Consider the following 20,591-nt stretch of genomic DNA (forward strand, 5'->3'; position numbering starts at 1 on the left):
CTTAATTAGGGTATGTCAAACTTCACGTGTTCCAGTTTAAAAACAATTAAAAATATTTACAGAGTAGTAACATATCAGACTGGTGTGATAAGTGGTTTGTCACAAAAAATTGCTATTCATTAATTTCCTAAAAAAAAAACTGAGCTGTGACAAATGTTCAATAAACATGCAACATTACAAGCATGTGAATTGCAGCCTCAAGACTAGAAAAAAACCAAGGAGAAAATTGTAGAAAAAATACCCTGACTATAAATAAATAAATTGCAAGTGCTTAATAAACAGGGTACTTAGTGTATACATTTTTGCAAAAAGGTAAGAAGCTGTCTCACCTCGTCATGGTGTACCCATCTGAGACAGTCCGTAACCTACTAAAGTTAAAAACATATTCTGTACCTGACTAGTGTCATGTCAAAACTTCAATATGGATGGTAAAGTGGTTAGCTGGGTCCCAGATTAAATACACAGCAAAAAGTGAGAAGCAGGTCAGAAGCAGAAAGTCAGAAGCAATTTATTTATTTATAGTCAGGGTATTTTTTCTACAATTTTCTCCTTGGTTTTTTCTAGTCTTGAGGCTGCAATTCACATGCTTGTAATGTTGCATGTTTATTGATCATTAATTTCCTATCATAATCAGGTCATTTCTCATATTACTATATAGACTATCAAACTTTAACATAGCCACTGTTGGAAAAAGTTCTATAAAAATTATGGCATTATTAACCCTCTGCGGGTATGTATTAAATTGTATTTTCAGTGTTCTAAACAATATAGTCACTGTGGTAATTCACAAAAAAATGACCAGATCGTTTTTATCATTAAAACCAATTGGATCTATGGCTTTTGTATCCATGATCCAGCGTGCCTCTCTCCTAAGTAGATGTTTATGTGTGTCGCCTCCCGCTGGGGATGGAGTAATTTTTTCTATACCCGCAAAGTTTTGGCATCTGCAAAGAATTTTTTCAAATGAATTTTCCGACAGGATTTATACAGATCTATTTGAAAGTCCGTGAAGCTGAAGTTTTCTGGTACACAGAAATTAAGTCCCTTTTGCAGTGCTGAAATCATGTCTTTATTTAATGTTCGACTGGTTAGATTATAGATTTTATTCGTTTCTTCTTCTGTTATTGTCTCCATGCCACTTGTTTCATTTTTCTAACCATCAGACCCCTTTTCACTAGATTTAGAGAACATCTCCATTCCATTGGTTCAGGCATAGGTGCAACGCGCCTTATTACACATATGCATGAAGTTCAAAGTGGAAACCAAAGGTTATTGCGTTTTGCGGGTATAGAAAAAATTACCCCATCCCCAGCGGGGACAAGCAGACCAATGGATGTTAGGGTTTTCCGGATTCAACTGAACTGTGGGGAAAAAAATCAGTTCAATACCTAAAATGGAACCCAGTCCCTCAAACCCATAGAAGTCAATGGGGACCCGAACTTTGGTGCCGTAAAATTGATGTAAAATGGTCATAGTAATTTATAGGGGGCTGCAAAAGGAAGCAAAAAAGGGGTAATAGCAGAATAATTGCCCTGTCTAGAAATAAGCAAACCATTCAAAGTTCGAGCCCTGGCGAGCAAACTTATATTCGCTGAACTGTTCGTCGAACCATTTGTCGAACCTTTTAGAGCCCCATTGGATTCAATGGGAGGACAAATCTAAAACAGAGAAACGATCTTTAGGTGGGTTGAAAAGCTTCCAAAAAAACAAAAATACGTTTTGCAGTGCAGCCACACTGTTTTGGCATAGCCATTAGCTTTCTAGACTATTCACATAAGAAATATTCAGGTGGATGAGAGACAAGTATAGGGCTGCTGCTCCCACACTCCTGCCAATACAGACAAGACAAAACTTGGTGACCTATCTTGGAGTCTTGAAATTTAAAAATATTTTAGTCAAACAACAGGACAGTGGCATCAATTGCCCTCCCCCATTCCCCATTTCCTTATATTGTCTTTGAACAGTAGTGAGGTATGCTTCATGCAACACACATGATGTGGCTTGGGACTTCCATTTTAAAAATCTAAAAGTTGATAAGTGACAGGATTAGGCCTCTTGCTCCCACACACATGCCCGTACAGACAAGACACAAATTGAAGACCCATCTTGGAGTCTTGACATTTAAAAATATTTCAGGCAGATGGTGGGACAATGGCATAAATTGTCCCCCCCAATTCCCCATAGTGTGTTTGCACACTAATGAAGTATGGTACATGCAACACACAGTATGTGGGCTGGCATTTTAATTTTAAAAATCAAGAGATGAATGAGTGACAGGCATGGGCCTCTTGCTTACAGAACCCCGGCAATACAGACAAAACACAACTTGGAGACTCATCTTGGAGTTTTGATATTTGAAAATCATTCAGGCAGACAATAGGACAGTGGCATCAATTGCCCCCCTCCCCACATTACCCATAGTGTCTTTGCACACCAGAGAAGTATGGTCTATGCAACACACAGAATGTGGGAGAGATGCATGAGTGACAAGCGTAGAACTCTTGCTCCCATCTTGGAGTCTTAAGATTAAAAACATTAAAAACAGAGAGTAGGACAGTAGCATCAATTACCACCCTCCCACACATTTCCACAAGTGTATTTGCACAGTAGAGAAGTATGGTCCATTCAACACACAGGATGTGGCCTGGCATTTTAATTTTACAGAATATAAAAATGCATGCATGACAGGCATTGGCCTCTTGCTCTCAGAACCCTGGTAATACAAAAAAACACTTTGGAGACCCATCTTGGAGATTAAAAACCTTTCAGCCAGTCAGCAGGACATTGGCATCAATTTCCCCCTCATTTCTGTATAGTGTGTTTGCACAGCAAGGAGGTATGGTTCATGCAATACACAGGATGTGGCCTCAGTGTCTCACATGGGTCAAAAACACCAGCCATGGTCACTTCTGTAACAGCTGATGGTCTCTCACTCACTCCAACTGTAGCAGATAAACAAGTTGAGTCTATGTAATTGGAGACCTGTCTGAGAAAAGTGTCAATGGTGATTAAACAAGAGGAAGAAGCAGCAGAGATGGTTGATTTGGCGACTGGTAGTTTGGTAGGCCTGGTAGTCTGCATTTTAGAACAGTAAGATTCCCACAGTAATGCATTTTGGTTGCGCATGTGCCTGTTCATGCATATAACATTCAAATTATTTGAATTTTTGCCTCTACTGAGTCGTTGTTTACAACATTAGTAGATAACAAAAGTTGGGTCATCTTTTCCGGTCTCAGAAAAGGACGCGGCTAGGCTACCCTTCCTGCGAACTGCAGACCTGTTACCATTGCTGTCCACAGCCAGAGTTGCGGCTGAGGATGCAGTGCTTCTCATGGTTGCATCACTATGTGTTTGTATGGGAACTGCATATGTAACCTCCTCATCTTCCTCCTCCCTCTCCTCCTCTTCATTGACTGAGCTACACAGCTGCGTGCCTCTGGGTTAACACCTAGTGGGATCTGCAACTGCATTGTCAGGCTCTATGTAGTCCCACTCCTCCTCTTCCTGAACTGACATCACATAACAATATGTGTGTGCCTCAGGTATCTGAGTGTCATCATCATCACCTCAACCCCCGGGGGTTAATGTCAGTTGAGGAGGTCAGGATCCTACTCGGATCCTACTTTGCCAAGGTCAGGATTCAACTGATAAATATTTGGGGCATTGGTGTAGATAGTTTCCTCCTCTTGGAATCTTCTGGGAAACTGGAAGTTTGGGAGTCTTTGTAACCGACCTCTGATGCCCATGGGATAGACTGTGTGAACGACGCTGCAGACTCACCCATGTGTGGTTACCCACAATCAGTTTGCTGGTAGGAGATTTGTGATGCTGGGGGAAAACAAGTGTAATTGAGGTGACACCTTGGAGGAATTAACTGTTTGTGATATTGAGGTGCAGAAAGAGAGGTAGAGGCCAATTAAATGCAGCGCTTGCCATCCACTCCTGCACAAGCTCTTTATCAGACTCATTTGGAAGTTTAAACGATGTGCAGCTGCCAATCCTGTAAAAGCACTGAAAAGAACCCAATACCTAGAAATGTGGCTAACTGCGTAATTTTGAGCAGACACTGATAAGTGCCAATACCCTTTTAGATAGTTAATTAGCAAATTTACAGCAGTAAGTGCTAGCTAACAATACCTATAAATGTGATTGACTGTGTAATTTTGAGAAGGCAATGAAAACTTCCAAGATCTTTTTATTTTACCTAGTTCACTATCAAATTTACTGCAGACACTACTAGCTAACAATACCTAGACATGTGATAGACTGTATAATTTTGATCAGGAAAGGAAAACTGCCAACACCTTTTTAACTACATAGTTCACTATCAAATTTACAGCAGGCACTACTAACAATACCTAGAAATATGATTGATTGCATAATGTTGAGCAGGCAGCAAAAACTGCCAACACCTTTTTAACTAGTTACTAACATATTTACAGCAGGCACTACTAACTCACAATATCTACAGTCATGGCCAAAAGTTTTGAGAATGACACCAAATTATATTTTCACATGATCTGTTGCCCTCTGGTTTTTAATTGTGTTTGTTTGATGTTTACATCACATACATAAATATAAATTCAATCATATTATGAGTACCCAAAGGTTATATTGACAGTTAGAATCAGTTAATGCAGCAAGACAATATTTGCAGTGTTGACCCTTCTTCTTCAGGACCTCTGCAATTCTCCCTGGCATGCTCTCAATCAACTTCTGGACCAAATCCTGACTGATAGTTGTCCATTCTTGCATAAGCAATGCTTGCATTTTGCCAGAATTTGTTGGTTTTTGTTTGTCCACCCGTCTCTTGATGATTGCCCACAAGTTCTCAATGGGATTAAGATCTGGGGAGTTTCCAGGCCATGGACCCAAAATCTCTATGTTTTGTTCCATGAGTCATTTAGTGATCACCTTTGCTTTATGGCAAGGTGCTCCATCATGCTGGAAAAGGCATTGTTGGGTGCCAAACTGCTCTTGAAAAGTTGGGAGAAGTTGCTCTTGGAGGATATTCTGCTACCATTCTTTATTCATGGCTGTGTTTTTAGGCAAGACTGTGAGTGAGCCGATTCCCTTGGCTGAGAAGCAACCCCACACATGAATCGTTTCAGGATGCTTAACAGTTGGCATGAGACAAGACTGGTGGTAGCGCTCACCTCTTCTTCTCCTAATAAGCTGTTTTCCAGATGTCCCAAACAATCAAAAAGGGGATTCATCTGAGAAAATTACTTTACCCCAGTCCTCAGCAGTCCACTCCCTGCACCTTTTGCAGAATATCAGTCGATCCCTGATGTTTTTTCTGGAGAGAAGGGGCTTCTTTGCTGCCCTCCTTGAAACCAGGCCTTGCTCAATCAGTCTCCGCCTCACAGTGCGTGCAGAAGCACTCACACCAGCCTGCTGCCATTGCTGAGCTAGCTCGGCACTGCTGGTAGTCCGATACCGCAGCTGAAACAGTTTTAAGATACGGTCCTGGCTTTTGCTGGTCCTTCTTGGGCGCCCTGGAGCCTTTTTGGCAACAATGGAAGCTCTCTCCATGAAGTTCTTGATGATGCGATAGATTGTTGACTGAGGTGCAATCTTTGTAGCTGCAATACTCTTCCCTGTTAGGCCATTTTTGTGCAGTGCAATGATGGCTGCATGTGTTTCTTTAGAGATAACCATGGTTAACTGAAGAGAAACAATGATACCAAGCACCAGCCTCCTTTTAAAGTGTCCAGTGGTGTCATTCTTACTTAATCATGACTGATTGATCGCCAGCCCTGTCCTCATCAACACCCACACCTGTGTTAATGGAACAATCACTAAAACAATGTTAACTGCTCCTTTTAAGGCAGGAATGCAATGATTTTGAAATGTGTTTTGGTGGTTGAAGTTCATTTTCTTAGCCAATATTGACTTTGCAAGTAATTGCTGTTAAGCTGATCACTCTTTATAACATTCTGGAGTATATGCAAATTGCCATTAGAAAAATTTAAGCAGTAGACTTTGTAAAAATTAATATTTGTACCATTCTCAAAACTTTTGGCCATGACTGTAAAAATGTGATTAACTGCATAATTTTGAGCAGGCAATGAAAACTGCCAAGACCTTTTTACCTACAGTCATGGCCAAAAGTTTTGAGAATGCTACAAATATTAATTTTTACAAAGTCTACTGCTTAAGTTTTTCTAATGGCAATTTGCATATACTCCAGAATGTCATAAAGAGTGATTAGTAGAGTTGAGCGCGGTTCGCGGTTCGAGGTTCTCCAGTTCTAGGCTCGAGTGATTTTGGGGCCTGTTCTAGATCGAACTAGAACTCGAGCTTTTTGCAAAAGCTCGATAGTTCTAGAAACGTTCGAGAACGGTTCTAGCAGCAAAAAAACAGCTAATTCCTAGCTGGCTTTCCGCTGTAATAGTGTAAGTCACTCTGTGACTCACACTATTATGACATTTCAGTGTATAGTGTGCGGGAACAGCGCCTTCAGATTACTGCTGTTTCTATAATGGCGATCGCCATTTTTTTTTTTTTCCTTGTCTTCCTTCCCTAAGCGCGCGCGTCTTGTGGGGCGGGCCAGCATGTCAGCCAATCCCAGACACACACACAGCTAAGTGGACTTTTAGCCAGAGAAGCAATGGCATGTGTGATAGGATGTCCATGTCACATGTCCCTGCATTATAAAACCGGACATTTTCCTCCAGGACGCCATTATCTCTTCTGCGTCTTTGGTGTCAGACATCACTGTCGCAGCTCCGTCCTGAGTCCTATCGCTGATACAGCTGTATGCGCTCCATACACAGCGCTGGACAGCTTAGGGAGAGCACTTTCTATCAGTCCTTTTAAGGGCTCAAACCGGTAGGGTCAGAGCCATAGGTGACAGGTCCTGAAAACAGCGACAGCGTCTGTGTAGCCAAGGTCAGGGATTTCGTCGCTGCATTTCCCCATTAGGAGGGAATAGAAAGGCAGGCTTCCATTCCTCTACCCAGAGCCCCACAATCCTGGCACTGTACCCTCCTGTCCTCTGCACACTCCAACTCTTTTTAACTAAGCCATTATGCTAGCAAACAGTCAGTGTACCTAGTGGCATCCTAAACGTGGCTATTGGACTTTTGTGTAGTCACAGTAGTGGAAAGATATTTGCAGCATGTCTGCCTGCATTGCACACTCCAACTCTTTTTAACTAAGCCATTATACTAGCACACAGTCAGTGTACCTAGTGGCATCCTAAACGTGGCTATTGTACTTTTGTCTAGTCACACTATTGCAAAGATATTTGCAGCACCTCTGCCTGCATTGCACACTCCAACTCTTTTTAACTAAGCCATTATACTAGCAAACAGTCAGTGTACCTAGTGGCATCCTAAACGTGGCTATTGTACTTTTGTCTAGTCACACTATTGCAAAGATATTTGCAGCATGTCTGCCTGCATTGCACACTCCAACTCTTTTTAACTAAGCCATTATACTAGCACACAGTCAGTGTACCTAGTGGCATCCTAAACGTGGCTATTGGACTTTTGTGTAGTCAAACTAGTGGAAAGATATTTGCAGCACCTCTACCTGCATTGCACACTCCAACTCTTTTTAACTAAGCCATTATACTAGCAAACAGTCAGTGTACCTAGTGGCATCCTAAACGTGGCTATTGGACTTTTGTGTAGTCAAACTAGTGCAAAGATATTTGCAGCACGTCTGCCTGCATTGCACACTCAAACTTTTTTTTAACTAAGCCATTATACTAGCAAACAGTCAGTGTACCTAGTGGCATCCTAAACGTGGCTATTGTACTTTTGTCTAGTCACACTATTGCAAAGATATTTGCAGCACCTCTGCCTGCATTGCACACTCAAACTCTTTTTAACTAAGCCATTATACTAGCAAACACTCAGTGTACCTAGTGGCATCCTAAACGTGGCTATTGTACTTTTGTGTAGTCAAACTAGTGCAAAGATATTTGCAGCACGTCTGCCTGCATTGCACAATCACACTTTTTTTTAACTAAGCCATTATACTAGCAAACAGTCAGTGTACCTAGTGGCATCCTAAACGTGGCTATTGGACTTTTGTGTAGTCAAACTAGTGGAAAGATATTTGCAGCATGTCTGCCTGCATTGCACACTCCAACTCTTTTTAACTAAGCCATTATATTAGCAAACAGTCAGTGTACCTAGTGGCATCCTAAACGTGGCTATTGGACTTTTGTGTAGTCAAACTAGTGGAAAGATATTTGCAGCATGTCTGCCTGCATTGCACACTCCAACTCTTTTTAACTAAGCCATTATACTAGCAAACAGTCAGTGTACCTAGTGGCATCCTAAACCTGGCTATTGTACTTTTGTCTAGTCACACTATTGCAAAGATATTTGCAGCACCTCTGCCTGCATTGCACACTCCAACTCTTTTTAACTAAGCCATTATACTAGCAAACACTCAGTGTACCTAGTGGCATCCTAAACGTGGCTATTGTACTTTTGTGTAGTCAAACTAGTGCAAAGATATTTGCAGCACGTCTGCCTGCATTGCACACTCAAACTTTTTTTAACTAAGCCATTATACTAGCAAACATTCAGTGTACCTAGTGGCATCCTAATCGTGGCTATTGGACTTTTGTGTATTCAAACTAGTGAAAAGATATTTGCAGCATGTCTGCCTGCATTGCACACTCCAACTCTTTTTAACTAAGCCATTATACTAGCAAACAGTCAGTGTACCTAGTGGCATCCTAAACGTGGCTATTGTACTTTTGTCTAGTCACACTATTGCAAAGATATTTGCAGCACCTCTGCCTGCATTGCACACTCCAACTCTTTTTAACTAAGCCATTATACTAGCAAACACTCAGTGTACCTAGTGGCATCCTAAACGTAGCTATTGTACTTTTGTGTAGTCAAACTAGTGCAAAGATATTTGCAGCACGTCTGCCTGCATTGCACACTCAAACTTTTTTTAACTAAGCCATTATACTAGCAAACATTCAGTGTACCTAGTGGCATCCTAAACGTGGCTATTGGACTTTTGTGTAGTCAAACTAGTGCAAAGATATTTGCAGCACGTCTGCCTGCATTGCACACTCAAACTTTTTTTAACTAAGCCATTATACTAGCAAACATTCAGTGTACCTAGTGGCATCCTAAACGTGGCTATTGGACTTTTGTGTAGTCAAACTAGTGAAAAGATATTTGCAGCATGTCTGCCTGCATTGCACACTCCAACTCTTTTTAACTAAGCCATTATACTAGCAAACAGTCAGTGTACCTAGTGGCATCCTAAACGTGGCTATTGTACTTTTGTCTAGTCACACTATTGCAAAGATATTTGCAGCACCTCTGCCTGCATTGCACACTCCAACTCTTTTTAACTAAGCCATTATACTAGCAAACACTCAGTGTACCTAGTGGCATCCTAAACGTGGCTATTGTACTTTTGTCTAGTCACACTATTGCAAAGATATTTGCAGCACCTCTGCCTGCATTGCACACTCAAACTCTTTTTAACTAAGCCATTATACTAGCAAACACTCAGTGTACCTAGTGGCATCCTAAACGTGGCTATTGGACTTTTGTGTAGTCAAACTAGTGCAAAGATATTTGCAGCACGTCTGCCTGCATTGCACACTCAAACTTTTTTTAACTAAGCCATTATACTAGCAAACAGTCAGTGTACCTAGTGGCATCCTAAACGTGGCTATTGTACTTTTGTCTAGTCACACTATTGCAAAGATATTTGCAGCACCTCTGCCTGCATTGCACACTCCAACTCTTTTTAACTAAGCCATTATACTAGCAAACAGTCAGTGTACCTAGTGGCATCCTAAACGTGGCTATTGTACTTTTGTGTAGTCACACTATTGCAAAGATATTTGCAGCACCTCTGCCTGCATTGCACACTCAAACTCTTGTTAACTAAGCCATTATACTAGCAAACACTCAGAGTACCTAGTGGCATCCTAAACGTGGCTATTGTACTTTTGTGTAGTCAAACTAGTGCAAAGATATTTGCAGCACGTCTGCCTGCATTGCACACTCAAACTTTTTTTAACTAAGCCATTATACTAGCAAACAGTCAGTGTACCTAGTGGCATCCTAAACGTGGCTATTGTACTTTTGTCTAGTCACACTATTGCAAAGATATTTGCAGCACCTCTGCCTGCATTGCACACTCCAACTCTTTTTAACTAAGCCATTATACTAGCAAACAGTCAGTGTACCTAGTGGCATCCTAAACGTGGCTATTGTACTTTTGTGTAGTCACACTATTGCAAAGATATTTGCAGCACCTCTGCCTGCATTGCACACTCAAACTCTTTTTAACTAAGCCATTATACTAGCAAACACTCAGAGTACCTAGTGGCATCCTAAACGTGGCTATTGTACTTTTGTGTAGTCAAACTAGTGCAAAGATATTTGCAGCACGTCTGCCTGCATTGCACACTCAAACTTTTTTTTAACTAAGCCATTATACTAGCAAACAGTCAGTGTACCTAGTGGCATCCTAAACGTGGCTATTGGACTTTTGTGTAGTCAAACTAGTGGAAAGATATTTGCAGCATGTCTGCCTGCATTGCACACTCCAACTCTTTTTAACTAAGCCATTATACTAGCAAACAGTCAGTGTACCTAGTGGCATCCTAAACGTGGCTATTGGACTTTTGTGTAGTCAAACTAGTGGAAAGATATTTGCAGCATGTCTGCCTGCATTGCACACTCCAACTCTTTTTAACTAAGCCATTATACTAGCAAACAGTCAGTGTACCTAGTGGCATCCTAAACGTGGCTATTGTACTTTTGTCTAGTCACACTATTGCAAAGATATTTGCAGCACCTCTGCCTGCATTGCACACTCCAACTCTTTTTAACTAAGCCATTATACTAGCAAACACTCAGTGTACCTAGTGGCATCCTAAACGTGGCTATTGTACTTTTGTCTAGTCACACTATTGCAAAGATATTTGCAGCACCTCTGCCTGCATTGCACACTCAAACTCTTTTTAACTAAGCCATTATACTAGCAAACACTCAGTGAACCTAGTGGCATCCTAAACGTGGCTATTGGACTTTTGTGTAGTCAAACTAGTGCAAAGATATTTGCAGCACGTCTGCCTGCATTGCACACTCAAACTTTTTTTAACTAAGCCATTATGCTAGCAAACAGTCAGTGTACCTAGTGGCATCCTAAACGTGGCTATTGTACTTTTGTCTAGTCACACTATTGCAAAGATATTTGCAGCACCTCTGCCTGCATTGCACACTCCAACTCTTTTTAACTAAGCCATTATACTAGCAAACAGTCAGTGTACCTAGTGGCATCCTAAACGTGGCTATTGTACTTTTGTCTAGTCACACTATTGCAAAGATATTTGCAGCACCTCTGCCTGCATTGCACACTCCAACTCTTTTTAACTAAGCCATTATACTAGCAAACACTCAGTGTACCTAGTGGCATCCTAAACGTGGCTATTGTACTTTTGTCTAGTCACACTATTGCAAAGATGTTTGCAGCACCTCTGCCTGCATTGCACACTCAAACTCTTTTTAACTAAGCCATTATACTAGCAAACACTCTGTGTACCTAGTGGCATCCTAAACGTGGCTATTGGACTTTTGTGTAGTCAAACTAGTGGAAAGATATTTGCAGCATTTCTGCCTGCATTGCACACTCCAACTCTTTTTAACTAAGCCATTATACTAGCAAACAGTCAGTGTACCTAGTGGCATCCTAAACGTGGCTATTGTACTTTTGTCTAGTCACACTATTGCAAAGATATTTGCAGCACCTCTGGCTGCATTGCACACTCAAACTCTTTTTAACTAAGCCATTATACTAGCAAACACTCAGTGTACCTAGTGGCATCCTAAACGTGGCTATTGTACTTTTGTGTAGTCAAACTAGTGCAAAGATATTTGCAGCACGTCTGCCTGCATTGCACACTCAAACTTTTTTTAACTAAGCCATTATGCTAGCAAACAGTCAGTGTACCTAGTGGCATCCTAAACGTGGCTATTGTACTTTTGTCTAGTCACACTATTGCAAAGATATTTGCAGCACCTCTGCCTGCATTGCACACTCCAACTCTTTTTAACTAAGCCATTATACTAGCAAACAGTCAGTGTACCTAGTGGCATCCTAAACGTGGCTATTGTACTTTTGTCTAGTCACACTATTGCAAAGATATTTGCAGCACCTCTGCCTGCATTGCACACTCCAACTCTTTTTAACTAAGCCATTATACTAGCAAACACTCAGTGTACCTAGTGGCATCCTAAACGTGGCTATTGTACTTTTGTCTAGTCACACTATTGCAAAGATGTTTGCAGCACCTCTGCCTGCATTGCACACTCAAACTCTTTTTAACTAAGCCATTATACTAGCAAACACTCTGTGTACCTAGTGGCATCCTAAACGTGGCTATTGGACTTTTGTGTAGTCAAACTAGTGGAAAGATATTTGCAGCATTTCTGCCTGCATTGCACACTCCAACTCTTTTTAACTAAGCCATTATACTAGCAAACAGTCAGTGTACCTAGTGGCATCCTAAACGTGGCTATTGTACTTTTGTCTAGTCACACTATTGCAAAGATATTTGCAGCACCTCTGGCTGCATTGCACACTCAAACTCTTTTTAACTAAGCCATTATACTAGCAAACACTCAGTGTACCTAGTGGCATCCTAAACGTGGCTATTGTACTTTTGTGTAGTCAAACTAGTGCAAAGATATTTGCAGCACGTCTGCCTGCATTGCACACTCAAACTTTTTTTAACTAAGCCATTATACTAGCAAACAGTCAGTGTACCTAGTGGCATCCTAAACGTGCCTATTGTACTTTTGTCTAGTCACACTATTGCAAAGATATTTGCAGCACCTCTGCCTGCATTGCACACTCCAACTCTTTTTAACTAAGCCATTATACTAGCAAACACTCAGTGTACCTAGTGGCATCCTAAACGTGGCTATTGTACTTTTGTCTAGTCACACTATTGCAAAGATATTTGCAGCACCTCTGCCTGCATTGCACACTCAAACTCTTTTTAACTAAGCCATTATACTAGCAAACACTCTGTGTACCTAGTGGCATCCTAAACGTGGCTATTGGACTTTTGTGTAGTCAAACTAGTGGAAAGATATTTGCAGCATTTCTGCCTGCATTGCACACTCCAACTCTTTTTAACTAAGCCATTATACTAGCAAACAGTCAGTGTACCTAGTGGCATCCTAAACGTGGCTATTGTACTTTTGTCTAGTCACACTATTGCAAAGATATTTGCAGCACCTCTGGCTGCATTGCACACTCAAACTCTTTTTAACTAAGCCATTATACTAGCAAACACTCAGTGTACCTAGTGGCATCCTAAACGTGGCTATTGTACTTTTGTGTAGTCAAACTAGTGCAAAGATATTTGCAGCACGTCTGCCTGCATTGCACACTCAAACTTTTTTTAACTAAGCCATTATACTAGCAAACAGTCAGTGTACCTAGTGGCATCCTAAACGTGCCTATTGTACTTTTGTCTAGTCACACTATTGCAAAGATATTTGCAGCACCTCTGCCTGCATTGCACACTCCAACTCTTTTTAACTAAGCCATTATACTAGCAAACACTCAGTGTACCTAGTGGCATCCTAAACGTGGCTATTGGACTTTTGTGTAGTCAAACTAGTGGAAAGATATTTGCAGCATGTCTGCCTGCATTGCACACTCCAACTCTTTTTAACTAAGCCATTATACTAGCAAACAGTCAGTGTACCTAGTGGCATCCTAAACGTGGCTATTGTACTTTTGTCTAGTTACACTATTGCAAAGATATTTGCAGCACCTCTGCCTGCATTGCACACTCCAACTCTTTTTAACTAAGCCATTATACTAGCAAACACTCAGTGTACCTAGTGGCATACAAGAAGTGGCTGTTGTACTCCATTAGTGCCCCACTGGTGCAAATCTATGTGCAGCAACTCTGCATGACACCCTCCTTCTCTGTTTTTAATGAGCTATAATGATAGCAAAAAATACTGCCATTTAGTGGCATCATAGAACTGGCTGTTGTATTCCATTAGTGCCCCACTGGTGCCAAGCTATTTATAGCACCTCTACATGACACCCTCATGCACATTTTGCTACGCCAATGTTATAGCAAACTCAGGGAATTCATTGCTGCATTTCATAATTCGGAGGGATAGAAAGTCAGGCTTCCTTTAGCTTTTCCTTCTGTTCATAGACAGCATCTCCAAGAGCAATTTCTCCTCCACGTCTAAGTGTGGAGAGGCAGCTAGTGCGCATGCGTGTGCCAATTTACTCCAGCTGCAGCCTAATTACAGTGTTTCGCCTAGTGAGTATGCTCAGCCTGACTGTGCCATTCCTGATGCTAAGTCTTCATTTCGGGATACAGCGCATGCTCCCACACTAAGTGTGAAAAGCCTCTTTGCACAGGTGCTTGCATTCCGTGCCGGGTCTTAGTCCTGTTTTGTGCCTAGACACCATGCTAAAGCTGATAGTCTTTTTTCAGAGACTGTATTTCATGCTACTGAGCATGCTCAGGCACTTACTGCATCAGAGACTAGGTACGGTAATGAACTCTTTGGCCCTGCCCCTGATGTGGGGGGCACATATAGACCACAGGGCATCAGGTGTCCTCCCAAATGGCTTGCAGAGGCCCACCCCTATGACTTGTCACTGCATTATTGATGGTCAGACGATGACTGGTGAGGTGTTTGGGTCATGGCAGCCATGAGGTCATCATTGAAGTTGCGGTTCCAAATAGGACGCTAGTTATGCCACTCATGACGTGTCACTCTACTTTTGTCTCCAGGAGGTGCATTGTGGTTCACCCTGGTTTGGGGCGGACCCAGGTTATAAAAGGGGCTGGAGCCAACAAGGAGGTGCGCAGTCTTCTATTATGCTCCGAAAGAGCACACCTCCATGTGTTGAACCCATTGCGGCTTTAGGCCAGAGGTAGGCAGGGATAGGGTGTCGATGCAGGCCACCACCACAGTTGGTAACGCAGAACGGTTAAGACCAGCTCCTGTCCTACCAGTCCTGCTTGTGCAGCCCAGTGGCATTAACAGGCCTGCTGCTGCTGATGCGCCTGCTGTCCACAGGTGTGCCCCTACGCACACGGTCAGCGTACTCAATGGCCCCTGTGTTGTTAACAGGGAGTTCCTGGGCTGGGTGGGCATGTGGACCCTGTGACGCTAACAGGGCTCCCAGTCTCCAGATCCGAATGGCGTCTAACTCAGTTCAGGCTACTATTAGTTTCATAGCCACACAGCTCTGTATCCTCCACCAAACCTTCCAGTTGCCAACCTCTCCTTTTCCAACTGGGAGCACGGTGCACACTGACTGCTGATGGGGATATATACCTTTCTCTTTCTTTTCTTATTAATTTTCGTTATATAGCGGTAACATAGTATATACCACTTTATCCAAATCTGCCAGTCCCACTGTAACAGATGGTGTTTCTTCAGCAAATGTTACTGTTGCTTAACCACCAAATCCACGGACCAAAACTTTTTTCCCCTTTCCAACACACCTGTTCCCCTTTCCACCAGCATCTGTCCTTTTTCAACTCATTTTGGTATATGACCAAAAGTGCAACTCTGCAGGGACACCGTACTCAACGCCATCTCAGCACAGCAGCCAGCCCTCGGTCCCTCAGATGTGGACAAGTAAAAGACCATTTCCTCCTGTCCATGACAAAGCGTTGAGATTCACTCTGTGCAGCACTGGTGTTTAGTGGAAAAGCAGATCTAAGATTGCGTACCACATTCTGCAGATACTCCTGTATACGTGCGTCCATTTCTATGGCAGGAATTTTTTCGCCACATTTTGTCTTGTACCGGGGATCTAACAGTGTGGCAACCCAGTATTCTGGATTACTTTGAATTCATACAATCCGAGGGTCATGTTGTAGGTAGTGCAGCAAGAAGGCGCTCATGTGTCTTGTGCATCCAGGAGGACCAAGTCCTTGGTGTGTTGGTGGCAGAGAGGTGAGAATCGTGCCTCCTTCCTCTGCCCTCTCCCCACAACCTCACACAACCGAAATGTGAGCAAGCTCTCACTCATCTGCTGAGTCTTCCATGCCCATTGCCAGTTCGTCCTCCATTTCTTCATGGGCTCCTGCACCTTCCTCAACACTTTTTGCTGATACTATGCGCCCTTGTTAATCCCTCTCCCTCACCATGACTGCCGCATAGGTGCCGCTGACCATCTGGACCTCGTAGATCTTGTTATCCCTTCCGCATATGACTCCTCCTGTACTTCCTCCCCTTCCTCTTGTCCCAACACCTGACTCCGAATAATAATTACAGTGTGCTCCATCATGTAGATGACCAGAATTGTCACGCTGAGAATGACATTGCCAGTGCTAAACATCTTCGTCGACATTTGTAAACTGTGTAGCAGGGTGCATAGGTCCTTGATCTGACACCACTCCAGCAGCGTGATCTGCACCACCTCTGGATCAAGTTATCCCAGGCTACATGTCATAACGTATTGCAGCAGGGTTCGGCAGTGCTGCCACAAACGCTGCAACATGTGCAGATTCAAATTCCTGCGTGTGGGCACATCGCATTTCAGGCGTTTAACCACCAGACCTAAAGACTTCTGTAGCGACGAAAGTTGTTGAGCTGCTGTGTGCGCACGATGGAAGTGAGCACATAGCTAGCGTGCCCGCTGCACAAGGCCATGTAGGCCAAGATGGTGTTTTAAAAATTGCTGGAGAATTAGGTTCAACACGTGAGCCATACAAGGCACGTGTGTCACATTGCCCTGACGATGGCCTGCAGCCAGGTTTGCATCATTGCCGCACACGGCTGTTAAGTCACCAACGGAGTCCGCTCTGTCAATTTGTACTCCGGTCGCCAGGTGACAACGTGTTCCTTTCATGCATAGTGCTGATGATGGGAGAGGAGTCCATGCCAGCGGCGCAGGTGGACGCAGGTTATGCTCACCCACTGGGCTGCATTACCTTGACAGATGCAGAATCTCTGGCTGAATGTAGCTGGTGGGTATCTCACAGATGAAATACCATCATTCAGCTACAACCAATGGGAAGACACCACACCCTTTTTTATGCCCATCCTGTCTGCAGACCACTGCCAGACATAGCACTGCTTTTACCCCCAGTTCAGTTTTATGATTTTGTGTGCTTGTTACCTGAATACTTTTCCTGCGCACTGTTTATGTACCTTGTTGCCCAATCCGCATTTCACCTCTGCTTGTTTTCTGATTAAGTCCTGGCCGTCCCATTCTGTTCCTGTTCCTCAATTAATGTTTTGACCCTGCCTGACTACTATTCTCTGGAACTGCAGCCTTCCACAGGTATTAATCACCTTGGGCCCTGTGTAATTCCTAATCCCTGTATAGGGGTTAAAGGGTTTCAGGGTTCTAGGGGTCCTGCTTGGTGAGTGGCTTCCCTCTAGCCTATCAATTACAGCCCATCTGAGTGTGTGGATCAAGGAAGGCGTTACACCGTGCTCTCTGCAGAAGGCCATGTGGGCCAGGATAGTGCTTTAAAAATTGCTGGACAACCAGGTTCAACACGTGAACCACACAAGGCACGTGTGTCATATTGTCACAGCGAAGGGCCGCACCCATGTTTGCATCATTGTCGCACCCGGCCTTCCCTGGCTGCTGGTTGAGTGGAGACAACCATTGATGAAACTCGGTCTCCAGAGCTAACCGTCCACAACTTCTCAGCGGTGTGACTCACATTTCCCATACATTTCAAAGTAAACCTTTGACCGCCTGATGGCATTGAGCTCTGCTGCCAGCATAGTAAGGAGGTGTGTGGTAGTCCTTGTGCGCAGTTACAAGGAAGGGTGGCCTGACCACACAGGGTTTGCGCCAAGGTGGAGGACCCACACGAGGTTGAAGAGGCAGAAGCAGTGTATTAACTTCTACATACAGAAGAAGGATTGAAACAACTCGTGGGGACGGCAAGACTTGTACAGCAGACCTTCTCCATCTCTCCCCACAGTAACCCATTGCCCAGTCAGCGACATGTAAAGCCCCTGTCCATGCTTACTGGGCCAATTATCTGTGGTGAAATGCACCCTGTCACACAGAGTTTCTCAAGGAATCAGTGATGTTTTGTGCGACATGCTGGTGTAGCGCGTGCACGCCTTTGTTGGAGAAGGAGTGGCGCCTGGGCATCGGCTCTTGGGGCACTGCGATGGGCATAAGGTCTCGAAAATCCTCGGTTATAAAGGTTGGAAAGGCAGCATTTTGGTAGCCAACAGTTTCCAGATGCTGAAAGTCAACCTCTAAGCCATGTCATGCCCTTCTAAAAGCATGTAAAACACAGTAAGGGGACTCCAACCACAGTCTCCCTCGTTTTCACTAACTGGGCCACACACACCCCACTTGACTGGCATCGGTTGAGCCCCCTCTTGAAAAAGAAAAAGATGCTTTGAATGAAGCTCTCTCAAAAATACGCGTGCCTTTCCCGTCCCCTGGCTGACCCAGGGGAAGAAAAATCCTCTGAGAGCCATGACTTGTTCATCTTGGTTCTTTAAGAAACACAGCGAGGGGACTCCAAACACAGTCTCCCTCGTTGCCACTAATTGGGCCACACACACCTCACTTGACTGGCATCAGTTGACCCAATTTTCAAGATGAAAAAGATGCTTTGAGTAAAGCACTCTCAAAAATACGCATGCCTTTCCCGTCCCCTGGCTGACCCAGGGGAAGAAAAGTCCTCTGAGAGCCATGACTTGTTCATCTTGGTTCTTTTAGAAACACAGCGAGGGGACTCCAACCACAGTCTCCCTCATTGCCACTAATTGGGCCACACACACCCCACTTGACTGGCATCGGTTGAGCCCCCTTTTGAAAAAGAAAAAGATGCTTTGCATGAAGCACTCTCAAAAATATGCGTGCCTTTCCCGTCCCCTGGCTGACCCAGGGGAAGAAAAGTCCTCTGAGAGCCATGACTTGTTCATCTTGGTTCTTTTAGAAACACAGCGAGGGGACTCCAACCACAGTCTCCCTCGTTTCCACTAACTGGGCCACACACACCCCACTTGACTGGCATCGGTTGAGCCCCCTTTTGAAAAAGAAAAAGATGCTTTGCATGAAGCACTCTGAAAAATACGCGTGCCTTTCCCGTCCCCTGGCTGACCCAGGGGAAGAAAAGTCCTCTGAGAGCCATGACTTGTTCATCTTGGTTCTTTTAGAAACACAGCGAGGGGACTCCAACCACAGTCTCCCTCATTGCCACTAATTGGGCCACACACACCCCACTTGACTGGCATCGGTTGAGCCCCCTTTTGAAAAAGAAAAAGATGCTTTGCATGAAGCACTCTCAAAAATACGCGTGCCTTTCCCGTCCCCTGGCTGACCCAGGGGAAGAAAAGTCCTCTGAGAGCCATGACTTGTTCATCTTGGTTCTTTTAGAAACACAGCGAGGGGACTCCAACCACAGTCTCCCTCGTTTCCACTAACTGGGCCACACACACCCCACTTGACTGGCATCAGTTGAGCCCCCTTTTGAAAAAGAAAAAGATGCTTTGCATGAAGCACTCTCAAAAATACGCGTGCCTTTCCCGTCCCCTGGCTGACCCAGGGGAAGAAAAGTCCTCTGAGAGCCATGACTTGTTCATCTTGGTTCTTTTAGAAACACAGCGAGGGGACTCCAAACACAGTCTCCCTCGTTGCCACTAATTGGGCCACACACACCTCACTTGACTGGCATCAGTTGACCCAATTTTCAAGATGAAAAAGATGCTTTGCATGAAGCACTCTCAAAAATACGCATGCCTTTCCCGTCCCCTGGCTGACCCAGGGGAAGAAAAGTCCTCTGAGAGCCATGACTTGTTCATCTTGGTTCTTTTAGAAACACAGCGAGGGGACTCCAACCACAGTCTCCCTCATTGCCACTAATTGGGCCACACACACCCCACTTGACTGGCATCGGTTGAGCCCCCTTTTGAAAAAGAAAAAGATGCTTTGCATGAAGCACTCTCAAAAATACGTGTGCCTTTCCCGTCCCCTGGCTGACCCAGGGGAAGAAAAGTCCTCTGAGAGCCATGACTTGTTCATCTTGGTTCTTTTAGAAACACAGTGAGGGGACTCCAACCACAGTCTCCCTCGTTTCCACTAACTGGGCCACACACACCCCACTTGACTGGCATCGGTTGAGCCCCCTTTTGAAAAAGAAAAAGATGCTTTGCATGAAGCACTCTCAAAAATACGCGTGCCTTTCCCGTCCCCTGGCTGACCCAGGGGAAGAAAAGTCCTCTGAGAGCCATGACTTGTTCATCTTGGTTCTTTTAGAAACACAGCGAGGGGACTCCAACCACAGTCTCCCTCATTGCCACTAATTGGGCCACACACACCCCACTTGACTGGCATCGGTTGAGCCCCCTCTTGAAAAAGAAAAAGATGCTTTGCATGAAGCACTCTCAAAAATACGCGTGCCTTTCCCGTCCCCTGGCTGACCCAGGGGAAGAAAAGTCCTCTGAGAGCCATGACTTGTTCATCTTGGTTCTTTTAGAAACACAGCGAGGGGACTCCAACCACAGTCTCCCTCGTTTCCACTAACTGGGCCACACACACCCCACTTGACTGGCATCGGTTGAGCCCCCTTTTAAAAAAGAAAAAGATGCTTTGCATGAAGC

Source organism: Anomaloglossus baeobatrachus, chromosome 3 (genome assembly GCF_048569485.1).
Source record: "Anomaloglossus baeobatrachus isolate aAnoBae1 chromosome 3, aAnoBae1.hap1, whole genome shotgun sequence".
NCBI lineage: Eukaryota > Metazoa > Chordata > Amphibia > Anura > Aromobatidae > Anomaloglossus > Anomaloglossus baeobatrachus.